Source organism: Balearica regulorum, chromosome 1, assembly GCF_011004875.1.
Source record: "Balearica regulorum gibbericeps isolate bBalReg1 chromosome 1, bBalReg1.pri, whole genome shotgun sequence".
In the NCBI taxonomy this organism is placed as follows: domain Eukaryota; kingdom Metazoa; phylum Chordata; class Aves; order Gruiformes; family Gruidae; genus Balearica; species Balearica regulorum.
This window is the reverse complement of record NC_046184.1, coordinates 180,083,553-180,096,615: the sequence shown is the minus strand read 5'-3', so window position 1 is coordinate 180,096,615 and position 13,063 is coordinate 180,083,553.

Here is a 13,063-nt window from a genome sequence, read left to right as displayed (position 1 = left end):
ACATATATATAAAGAGAAAGCTCCTTTACCGAACACATTTCTTCCTATGTGTCAAAAAGAAAGAAAAAAAATCTTCTTATCTACAAAACTCTTTTCCCTGCTCTGCAATCATGTGTGTACAGCCATTCTTCTGGTCCCATCACCTTTAATTTACAATAAATAACTACTTATAACAGACAAAAAATAATATTCTCTATCCACAGAAAAGGACAAAAGTAAAAATACAATAGTAAAGCAATATTTTTGACAGATGTATTTAACTTCTTTTTTAACGTCCATTTCTTATGTGGGATTCAGACATCATCTTGACAATAGTGAGCATCAGCCATGAACTCTTAAATACTTCTTGTTGGTTTTCTCAGTTTAGCCACTCCTTCATGGAGAACTGCATATACCACCACAGAGGGCACTGACCAATTAATTGTGTATTAACTTTTCAAGATGAGTTATGGTTTATCTCTAGAACAATGCTCCAGAATTAATCTTTAGGGATGAATTAAATGGGATTGACTAGGCTTAAATCTATGCTGATTGGACCTTGAAGAATTTGGCTGGAAAATCCTGGAAGTATCTGAAGCACTGACTTTGGAGTAAAAATGTTTTTTCTCTTTTTCCAAAGTCCCGTTGTCTTAGTGATTCCTTATTCTAGCTTTCTACAGTGTAATAAAAATGGGAAACTGTTAAATGAATAGAAATATGCAAAATCAAGAAAAAAAAATTGTTTTCTAAAGTAGAATCTTTTGACAAAAATATTGCAATAAACATCAAACATAATTATTTAGTTGCAAGCCTTTGCATATAAAAGCTATATAGCTATACATTATGCTGCCTCTTTTTTTCCCCTTTGGCTCAGATATTTTGTTTCTTTCCGCATGTTTTGCTCACAAGCAGGTACTCCAAAGTCAAGCATGGAGAAGTAATTTTGATCAGAAATAATCTGTAAGTGTCTTATTCACAGATCCCAGTTGTGCAGGATGGATGGGCAAACAACTCCTTGAATGTATGTCTTCCTTTGGATGTCTTCCCTAGAGATAATGCTTACAGCAATATTTGTACTCCTAAAATAAATAAAGTCCACCTCTGAGGTCAGTTGGCAAGACTAGACAGATCCACATAATCCTTGACCCTCACTCACATCTGCTCTGCAGGTGAAGTTTCTTACTTCTAGGTATATATTAGTATACGGACTAGCAAGCCTATTCTTTGGTCCTAAGGGAAAGTTTCACACAACAATTAATGTATACATAGTTTAACTTTTCCTGTACTCACTTAAAACACAACAAAACAAAACAAAAAAGTGGCACTTTACACCTCTCCATTGGGAATAGTCCAGCCCTGGGTCCATACCATCACCAGATCATGGCCACACATTGAGTAGGAGAGTAGAGTTATTATCAGTCAAAACCACGATGGTTACCAAACAAATAAGCAATGTGAAAGACATACCAGTGCCTAAGCCTGTGCTCTGAATCAGTATAGTTTACTAATGTAGCACCATTATAATTTTTGGTGAGTACTTGGGTTTTTCATTTCAAAATGGTTGACATAACATGACGATAATGCTAGAACGTCCCAGAGAAGTGATTTCATAGTCTAAGGATCTGTTTTATACCAAATTGCATGCCATGAAGGCATGCAGTGGTGTATGAGCGCTCAAACCTTCTCAGGTAGTATTAAAGGACTCAGGTTCAATGAAACCCATACTTGTGCAATCCTATTTGCACTTTTGGACATACTCTTTGCTCTGTATTGCCTTTTGATGAGAATCCAGAGACTGTCTCAGGGAGTCTAAGCTGGAACATCCCCAAATTGTTACAGAATTGTTACACTACTAACAGATCTGCAGTACAGATAGTCCTGGATCAGTGTCCAAGGCTGAATTTTACTTAGTATAGATATGACAAGTTGAAGTCTGTCTTAAGGAAAATGAAATAATGTATCCTCTGAGTGAGTAGTGAATCCTTTCTTATTTTAACATAAAGCTCACTGAAGGTTTTGTGTATGGTGTTCATTTAATCAAGGATAGTATATACTATCAATAAATGGAAAAAAAAAAAATGTGGATAATAGCAGATATGTCCCTGAAGCCAAAGGAAATATATTTTAAGTAAGATATTCTGAATTACTGAGGTGAGAAAATGAATGAATATCAACAGTCTTTTAGGTGAATTAAGTACCCTTTTCCTCTGCCTGTTTTTCATAGAGGAACTCATGACTATTCTAGGAAAAAAGAGCTCTAAATTATTTGGAGTTTAACAGGAGAAAATGCTGGTGATGCCACTCAAACTGGATGTTCATGCCCTTTTGGTCCTACTATGCAGGGAAAATTTCAGCTTCTTAAACATACATATGTAGTGTCATTTTAGATACCTTTGGGTAGACAGCCTGGCCTCCTGTCATTCTAAAAAGGAGCATGTTTCCTACAGTCTTAAGTCATATTAGTCAGCCTCATGAGAATGCATCTGAAAACTGACATTAAAAAAATAGCACTAGATACCAGTTTTTACATACCTGAAACATTTCTCCAGTGATGTTTTTCCTTATTTGTAGTCTGACTGTGGACTTTTTTGTAGCAATAAACAAAGTAAACTTCACAAGTATTGAAAAATTTGAGGACTGGAACACAGAGAAGAAGAATGACTTGCTTAATGTGAACCTTATAACCTGTTGTTTACATTATATCTCTGAAGGAAGTATATTAATCTCTTCCATCACTTAGTAGAGTCAAAATTAACTTTCTCCGTTATTTAGTGGCTTGGTAGCATGTAAGGTGATCTTAACAACATTTCCTTTGTAATCAGTAGACTTTTTGAATATTTTTATGTGATTTAGATAGCTTTTTCCTTGCAGCAAGAAATCTTTATGTCTTACAAATTTTAATATAACTTTTTAATTCCATTCCCTTTTCAGAAATATCCCTTATGCAATCAAAAATAAATGACAAATTTTGTTGTATTAAATATAACCAGATCTATTGTTTAAATAAGTCTTCACCTTTCCAAATAATCTTTTAACGTAATTCTTAAACGGAATTGTTAAAGAAAAGAAAAGAAAAGAGAAAGAAAAGGAAAGAAAAGGAAAGAAACTCCTTTTATGGGAAATATTCTTCTTAGAATCCTTCTGAGTTTGACTGAAAAAGATTGTTTTGACAATTGCCAAATAATAGATTTTGAGTAAATAACATTTTTGCTTTTACATCTCAAAAAGTGGTGCATACCAAATACGTATTTCAGGGTCATTCATGTTCATGTACATTTCAAAGTGTACATAAACCTTTTAATTAATCACATGAGAGGGTCACTGGATTGGCACAGTCTACTCAACTTTAAAGAGCTACTCAGGTATTTAAGACACAACCATATTTTGTCTTCCTTGGGAAAACAATGTTTTAAAAAAGACACTTAGTAATGAAATTGGCATTTCTTTGGTAGAACAGCTCCTCATCATCAGTATTTTTGTTTAAAAGTACTAGAAGAAAATATTTTCAATGAAAAAACCCTCTGAGTAGGCTTAAACAGATTGCACTGTGACATAGTTTATGAGTCTGACAGTTCATTCCAATATTCCTCATTTTTCTAGACAGGACATCCTTGTATCCATTTAAAGTGATGACTCTTTCCAGATCTTCACACCTGAAAGAGATTTGTTGAAAAAAGATTCTGAGCTATAGATCATGTCTATATCACAATAGTATGTTATTTAAAAGGTCTTGCCCTTTGAGGAGAGCGTCTCAATAATTGTATGACTAACTTGTTCCTTTCACTACAATCTCTCATTTTTAACAACAGTCACAACTTGGAATTTCAAGCACCTATTAAATGTTTCACACATTAAAACAATGTGGCACAACTCCATGAAAAAATTAGTTCTCCAAAATATCACAGAAAGTAAAGTAAATTTAAGAATATTTAAAATGTATTAAAGATACTTAACACTGTCTTTATGAATAAAAGTGCTTGCTTATGATTGGGTTTGTTATTCCCTTTGATATCTATCATTAGCCACTATTCATCACATCTGAAAAGTTGTGGCAGACTGGTGAAGTTCCCAGACAGGAAAAAAGGAAACATAACCTCTATTTTTTAGGAATGAAAAACCCCCAATATCCAGGGAACTACAGACAAGTGAGTCTCATCCCTGTGCCCAGCAAGATCATGGAGAAGATTTTCCTGGAAACTATGTTAAGGCACATCGAAAATAAGGAGGTGATTGGTGACTCACATGACTTCACTAAGGGTGAATCGTGCCTGAACAAAACTGGTGGCCTTCTACAATGGGGTTACAGTATTGGTGGATAAGGGAAGAGCAACTGATGTCATCTACCTGGACTTGTGCAAAGAATTTGATACTGTACTGCATGACATCCTTGCCTTTAAAATGGAGTGACAGATTTTATGGATGGACCACTTGGTGTATAAGGAATAGGCTGGATGGTCACACTCAAAGAGATGGAGTCAACATCTTGATGTCCAGGTGGAGACTGGGTGAGTGGCATTCCTCAGGGGTCAGTATTGGGGTACATCAAAAGAGGTGTGACCAGCAGATTGAGGGAGGTGATCCTGCCCCTCTACTCCGCTCTTGTGAGACCCCACCTGGAATACTGCGTCCAGCTCTGGGGGCCCCAGTACAAGAAAGACATGGAGCTGTTGGAGCGAGTCCAGAGGAGGGCCACGAAGCTGACTGGAGGGATGGAGCACCTGTCCTATGAGGACAGGCTGAGAGAGTGTGGGCTGTTCAGCCTGGAGAAGAGAAGGCTCCAGGGACACCTTATAGAAGCCTTCCAGCACCTGAAGGGGCCTACAGGAAAGCTGGAGAGGGACTGTTTATCAGGGAGTGTAGTGATAGGACAAGAGGTAACAGCTTTAAACTGAAAGAGGATAGATTTAGATTAGGTATTAGGAAGAAATTCTTTACTGTGAGGGTGGTGAGGCACTGGAACAGGTTGCCCAGAGAGGTTGTGGATGCCCCATCCCTGGAAGTGTTCAAGGCCAGGTTGGATGGGGCTTTGGGCAATGTGGTCTAGTGGAGGGTGTCCCTGCCCATGGCAGGGGTGTTGGAACTAGATGATCTTTGAGGTCCCTTCCAACCCAAACCATTCTATGATCTATGATTCTATACTACTATGATTTTGGTTCTATGATTTGATAGCAAAAATTGGTATTAATTATAAAATTTATTAATGTAACAGAAGTGATAATATTATTTTATCAAGAATCTTGTATCAAACAAATAAATGAAATCATTGTTTGAAATTTCATAAGAATGTACACATCTGTGAAGGCCTGGTCCTGTATGTTAAATCCAGAAGGAAAAAAAAAAAACAACAAACCACGAAACCCAAAACAAAACAAAAAATCAATCAGGTCCTAACCTGAATGAAATATTTCAAAAATTTATAACAAGGAAGTATAAAATTCTATGCTAAAATGATGACCTGAGCCAAGAATGGAAGTCGATGGGTTCTTGTAGACATTGGTTTTCTTAGACGTTAGCTAAGTATGTGGCTTCCCATGTGTCAGAATAGTAGATGACCTCTTTCTCCTACAGAACAAGTTGTTAAAAATACTTTGAGTTAACTGCTTAATATTGCTGTTATGGAGATTCCTCTTCTGTTGTCCTATGTGGCCCACGTTAGTTATGTTATGGTAATGACAAAACCATCCAAACAAGTTATTAAGGTATAAGACAAAGAACAGTGAGGTATATTTAGGGCAACCTATAAGCAGCAGCAACCACAGTAGTGATGATCATTATTCTTGCTTGCATAAATGGGTAGTTAAAATACATTCAATAGCAGCCTTTTTATTTAGCATTAAATTTGAGGTCTGTTGCTATTGATGTATGCCTAAAAATACACATAGAAAGATTGAATTTTATATAATACAGATGTGTTTTACAATGTAAATCAGTCAGTTATATACATTAATTAGATGCCTAATAAAAAAGAGACAATTTTATTTTAGTTTTTGGTGTGATGCAAAGTTTGCGTCTGAATTTAACCTCAAATAAGTACCAACTGGAAATCCTAATTTCCATTTCACATACAAAGACACATAAAAACAGACATATATTGAAACACACAAAGACACAGGCATACTTAGAAATTACAGTCTTCAAATGTGCTTTGGAGTGAAATGATAGACTGTATAGCATAGCCTGGTTGTCCAAATACTAAAGGTATGAAAGAAACAGTTACTGTATTTGTGTTTCTTTTTTCTCTTTTTTTTCCTCACAAAACTGATAAATATGCATTTCTTTCAAGATTTCATCCCAAAAATTCATATTACCTGAACTCTGAAATATTGTGAGTGAAAAAAAGTCATCATATGATTTCTTGTACACTATTATTTTTACAAGTAAGTTGCTGTAGATGTGCCTTCATTTTATTTTATAGGACCTAACACGATGCAGTCTTGAGTAAAAGATACTGAATTTTTGTGTTGCCTAAAGAAATTTGAAACTATGAGCTCACTTTTCCCTGAGGCATTTTAAGACTTTTTAATAAAAGTGGATTGCAGTTTTTCATTTTGTTATTAAAGCAGCTGTAGATGAAACATCTACCTTTCTTGTGTTGCCTTTGGGAATTGTGTCTGTAACACATTTCCAAAAGTTGGATTTAATGTATTGAGCTATCTAAATTATTTTGAAAATATCACACCAGATACTGTGTGACAACAAGATAGGAAAAAATACATATATACATATTTTTCACTGAAAAAATACTTTAGTGTCTTGACATTTATTTCTTCTATGGGAACAATACTGAACAAATCCTTAGCCAATATTTACTCTATTCCTCATTACGGAAGTTATTTATGTTTGTGGGTCAATGACTGGATGTCAGTCAGCTTAACTCTTTCACATCTTCACTGTATTATAAACTGACAGTTCCTTAAATAAAAGTGATGAGGCAAACAAATCATAAGCTTTTTAATTAAAAGATAAAATATTAAAATAGAAACATCAAGGGCTACATATTATGCATAAGTGTATAAAGCTGTACTGACACTTATACAAGACACTCTGACTGAATGTTTCCTTTACTGGTAGTAATAGACTTGATTGTGTGTTAGTTATTTTAAATATTGGAAGACTGATCATCCTCATTTGGGAGATTCTAGGTGAGCTCTAGGGAGGCTGATTGCACTAGACAGTATCTTTGATGTGATTGTTTTTCATTTGTGTAGAAAGTTCCTTAAAGGGAGTGACCAGGCCAATACCCTCTGAAAGCAGGGAAAGGATTCCTCACCTTAACATAGGAAGCAACTGTACCTCTTCAAGGAGAAAAATTTTGAGATGCACAAGTAAAAGATGGGAAAAAGTTAGTCACAGCACTGAGCCTGGGAGTCTACTGGTTATGTAGAGGCTAAGAAACTTCAGTAAGTAACAAGGAGCAGGAGGTCACATTTCAGAGATGGCATAAACTGAAGCTTTCTTGGGAACAAGGAGGTCTATGCAGAGCTTGAGGCTGCTCAGAAGTCCTCTGAGGTGGTTGAAACTCAGCCTGGAAAAGAGAAACCACATTGCAAGGATACAGTAGGCATGGCTAGAGTAATATGAACTATTGTTTCTACCCCATCTTCCCTAATGTCTTCAAGACTTTTTATCTGAAAAATTAAATATCCTAGTTTATAATCTAATAAAACTTGACTTCTTGACTTTTAGCCCTCTTGATCTTCGGTGAGGAAAATACTACACGGCAGAACCACCTCAAAACTTTGCCTGCTTGAGTTTCTGCCAACAGATGCTTTTTTGATGCCTCTGTCTTGAGACCGGAGCTTGTGATTGGCCCAGGTGTCCTCAGGGTCTAAGTAATTTCTTCAAATTCTTCCACAACTTCTTCTGCAGATCAGTTTATAGGACTGTTAGGGGAGAAAAAGTGCAGGTTTACAGTTTAACTTTTCAGAAGGTATAAACATAGACCATTAATGATTGACAGCAGCTTATGGTGTTCAATAACATGGAGCTTTGAATCTGTGGATACCCAGTAAATCAAACTTAGCTTTTCAGCAGATTTTCAGATGAGTAGGTTTTAACTAATCAAATTTCTGTGCTGAAATAAGAAACCTATTGCAACAGTAAAGGTTGTAATGATATTTAAAGAAAGCACCCTATGATAAGACTTTCACTGACAGCTAAAATCACAGCACGTTGACTATACATTTCTTTCTTCAAATCATAGGTTTTTTTAGCTTAGCAAATCTACAATACTAACAAAAATATAAGTAAAATAAATGTATAATACTGAATTTGGGGATAATTAACACAAGCTAACACACACATGCACACACACAAAGTAATTTTGAGGAGCAACTTACATGTAAACTCTAAACCTATGAGCAATTTATTTCATGATTTGTCCCTATGAAAATTCGCATTTTCTTGTTGATTTTACATTGGGAGATATTGCAACTCAAGTAACCTCATTTTCTCAGTATGTTGTAAGTATTAATATGTCATCATTTTAAATTAACAAACATGATGATTGTTTTTAACCAAATACCATTTTCTAATGTTTGGGAGTTACACAATTAAGTTTCTAATTGCATATCCATGCCTCTGTAAGATATTTCAATAAAAGATTTTGGAGTCAGAGAGAGCGTTTCATTTCAAGTCAGATATCCACATGCAAACACTGATGAACTCCGTCATCCCACTGGCCAGGCCCTGTCATAGGCCTATTTAGACTAACCCACATCTACACTTTAGCATTGACTGACACATTCTTTCTCATAACTCATTCATCCATAGTGTAAACCTTTAAACTCTTGGTTTTTTGCTGATTGTTGCAACTGCAGGAAACTTTTTCTGCTGATATACAGGATTTTGAATGTGGTATTATTAGCTTATTGAAATGAAGTTGCTGTTGATGTGGAAATTTTGAAAGCTAAGAAATTAAGATAATTTCATTGTCTTGCCAAATACACATATACACATCTGAAGCACTTTCAAATATCACTATAAATGGAGCAATAAAGCAAGATTGGAGAAAATGTTAATCTTATTATGCTTTAATTTGTCTCCTCATGCTGGCACTGTAACACAAAAGAGTCTTTTTCTTTTTGGCTATGCCACAGGTCTGCTAGACAACTTCGGTCAAGTCAGTTTTCTTCTTTGGCTCCTGTTCCCCCAGCCAATGCAGATAATGATCATGACCTCCTTTCTAAAATGCTTTGCGATCCTTGGGTGAAAAGTTCTCCTTAAAAGCTTAGTAGTTTTATTATTATATCCATTATATAGTTACGCTATTCCAGGTCAATAGACCTATATAGCTGAGCAAAAATGAGATCATATGACTATCAGTACTATGCGGTAATTGCACTCAAAAGTACCCAATTGAATGTTTAGTCCAAATGAACCCATATTTAGTATGGCTTCATATATTGTCGTTGAAAGCTTGATGCACTGAATCTTGAACTTCCTTTGATTACAATTCTTCAGTGAGACTTCCTCAAACTTTTTAATTCATTGGCTGCTGCCCCCAAGGGATTCATACGGATTGGATAAGAAAAGAATGACATCGACTGCGTATAATGAAATTCTATCCAGGATGTCCAATATTTTTATGCCTTCAACTCTGTTATTGTGTTGGATTCTTTGACTGATTTGTTCCAGAGTTATGGTAAAAAGGGAGGGCAAAAAGGGGCACCATTGCCTTTTGCTGCTAGACAAAGTAAAGACTTCTGAGCGATATCCATTATTCCTTACTGTAGGCTCCAATACAATGTCTTTATTTAAGAAAGTTTTAGACCATTATGTGAGACTTCCAAAACTTTCATCAAATAGCTTCCTGTCAGCCAATCAGATGGTTCTTCAGTATATAATGCTAATAAATAAATATCTTCTCTATTTCTATTTTGCAAAGGTCTGTAACCTGTAATTTGTGCATTCCATCAACCAATATAATGACACCTTACCATTATTTCCTCATTACTCCTTCACTCTTCCAGATGCTGTCATTGCTCTAGTATTTCAAATACATACTGCCTTTTGTCTTTCTTACTTTAGAAAGTTGATGTCTTCGGTATTGGAGAATATCCAGGAAAGCTCTTAAGTAAAAATTTCAGGTTAGGCTAGCAGCTGTCTAGGGCTAGCTAGATGTCTTGAATTGAGGTTTAAGGACAACATTTAGTCCTTAGGATTGAGTTTCCAGTCAGCTGCTTCCGTTCAACTCAAAACTGTGGTTCAGTCAGGACACTGTAGGAAAGAGGTAAGTTAACTGAGTTAACGTTCTTGGTCTAAGTTCTCAATGCATTTTCTTCATATCCTTGTCTATATTTTTCCACCACTTATGAAACATTTACTTTTAAAATATTTCTGTTTCAAAAACTATGCATTACACTAAGGTCAACTTCTAAATCACAGACTTTTATTTTTTTTCTATTTGTTAGATGTGGTTTTTATTATTTACACTTCCATCTTTTGGACCATAGCATGAGATAAAAGTAAGAACCTGTTCACACTTAAAAGCAATTAGAGAGAATGTGAATGAATAATGAACAATAGTATTATACTTTACAAACTGTACAACAATTGCAAGGATGTGTTTTAGTCCACTAACTCAGTGCCAAGCTGTCTGAAAGTTGAAGGTGGTTTACATGGCTTTTGCATGCTTTATTCAAATGAAAAAGAACATGCTTTTCAGTGACTGTAGCGGTAACACATAAATGCAAAATTAAATGGCTACATAATTGTTGACCTTACACATGAATCACCTAAACAGTGTGTAATACATTCAGTTCATTCTGCTGCTGGAGATTAAAAAGTGTATTTTAAATATAAGTGCTTTTTGAGTAAAATAGACTTTGATCAATTAATATGCATAAAGTCATGGTATTGTCTTACAGATGAAGAGCCCAAACCATCAAATCTTACTCAGGAGAGCTGTTCTTAGTTACTCTTTGGATTCAGATAAGCTACTTGTTTGAACAGTGTGTACCAGAGTTCAGGCCTTACAAAAAATAGGAAAAAAACCCACCCTAATTCCATTTTAATATCTTTATTGTATGTTTCTTTAGTCTCTTTTTTCCCTTTTTAGTTGGCTTTCCAGGACACATTTCCATCAAGTGTAGGTGAAGAGAATTTTGCATGACTATGAACTGCAGAGCTGGACTCTTATGCACAGTGGAAAGATTAGACACAAAATGCTCATGATGAATATCCAGGTAACTTCATTAACTACCAACTGAGAATCCACTAGCTATTAGATTGCACATAGCTTTACTGCAACAGCAAATCACAGCAAGGCTGACAGAAAATTATGAAATGCATACTACTTTGAAGAAAAGATTTAAAAGCGTTCAAAGAGTAGAAATTCAGATTGCTAGGAAAGGGAGAATACACTTTGCCCTTTCTGCTCTATGAACTACACTCTTGTGTCATTCAGTGAATAATTAGCTCTGGAATATTTTACTGTTCTTCAAGAGTATAATTTGTCATTTATCAGACAAATTGTATTTAATTGTATACCTCTCAGTTTTAAAGATTTCAGATGCTGGGTTAAACTGCTATATACTTTGATTATCAAAGATGATTCTTTCATTTTCCTTCATTATCTTAAATTGCAACTCTTATATCAGAATCATTCACTTTTCAAAGGCTTGGTCAAGGGTCTAATCCCTTGTTTTCCATCTACAATACTGCATAAATACTGCAAATTAAATGCATGCAGAACAGTTGTTATCTCAAAAGTTGGAGGAAAACATATAACAGTCACAAGATCTGTTTCCTACCAGTTTTAATAATCTATCTATCTCTCTGTCAGTTAGCGGGTTTTATTTATATGTTACTTTGAGAAATAAAAGTGTTTTAACTTAAACACTTCTCACTCAGTTCTTACTGAGAACTGACATGTATGTGAAGAATTGCCAAAGCCTTAAATATCAAGAAACTCACAGGCTGTTTCACTAGCTATCATCCCTGCGTTCAGTCATGTTACTATGTTGGCACAGGTGTTGGAATCACACACACACAGAAAAATCAGTGCTGGAAGTTCTGCTTTGCAGATTCTCTTTAGGAAGGTCTAATTGTAGCCTCAAGAAATTGCCCATGCTACTGAAAAAAATAACAATAGTACTAGTATGACTGGTGCAGTCACAGCTCTTTTTGTGACTCCAGGGAGAGCTCACACTGAAAAGGTACTTCCACTACTCTTTCAATAAATGTACTCTGTGATTCCTTCACCTTTGAATTTCACAGATTCATTGGCAGGGAAAGAAGTAGGGCAGTGCCAGTTTCTCAAAGGCAAATTCATTACCTAGATCTTTGTTGGCACCAAACTGGAGAAGGTTTCTGAACTCCTTTGCTTGACTGCTATCTGTAGATTTCTATAAGTGATTCTACTCTCCTCATACTATTTGTCCTCATTTTTTTTTGGTAAACCCTTCACATGAAGGCCTTCAGGGTGTTGCATTAGGAAGAGAAATTAGGGGTTTCCCAAATGATGAGAGGTCTCATGTGTCTTTGGGTATCCAACACATGACCTTTTAAAAGGGCCTGATGTTCAGAAGTTAGGAACATTCTCTTTAGAAGACTTAGTGCTTCTAAAAAAATTGATTAAAAGTATAGATTAAGACGCTGCATTTCCTAATAAATGAAGTACAACTGTTTTGTTTCTCATTAAACTTTGGAGAAGATCAGTGGAATGCATCAGCCCACTCAATCCTCTCAAAACGAAGTCCATATGATCTGTATGTAACAGAGGTTTTTCTAATTGTAAGCAGAGTTCTTCTTTAATTGTAAGCTCTCCAACCAAATGGGAAGGATATGAAAGTGAAGAAAAATGGAAAGAAAATTAAATTGCTGTGGAATATCTAATGTAATCTCACACACATTTTTTTTCAAAGCTTTTCTGTCTTGTATCATGTTCTTTGCCTCCTAGACAAAGACTCTTTTATTTAATTTAATTGTTTATTTTAATTTGTACCTCTTCCACCCTTTTCATTTCAGCTGCCTTTTGAATGTTCATTCTGTTATTCTACTTTAAAAATCACTGACCTCATGGAAAACTCTGATCTACCAGAGGCTCGGCCTCATAGTACTGCATTATAAAAAACAGATCTTC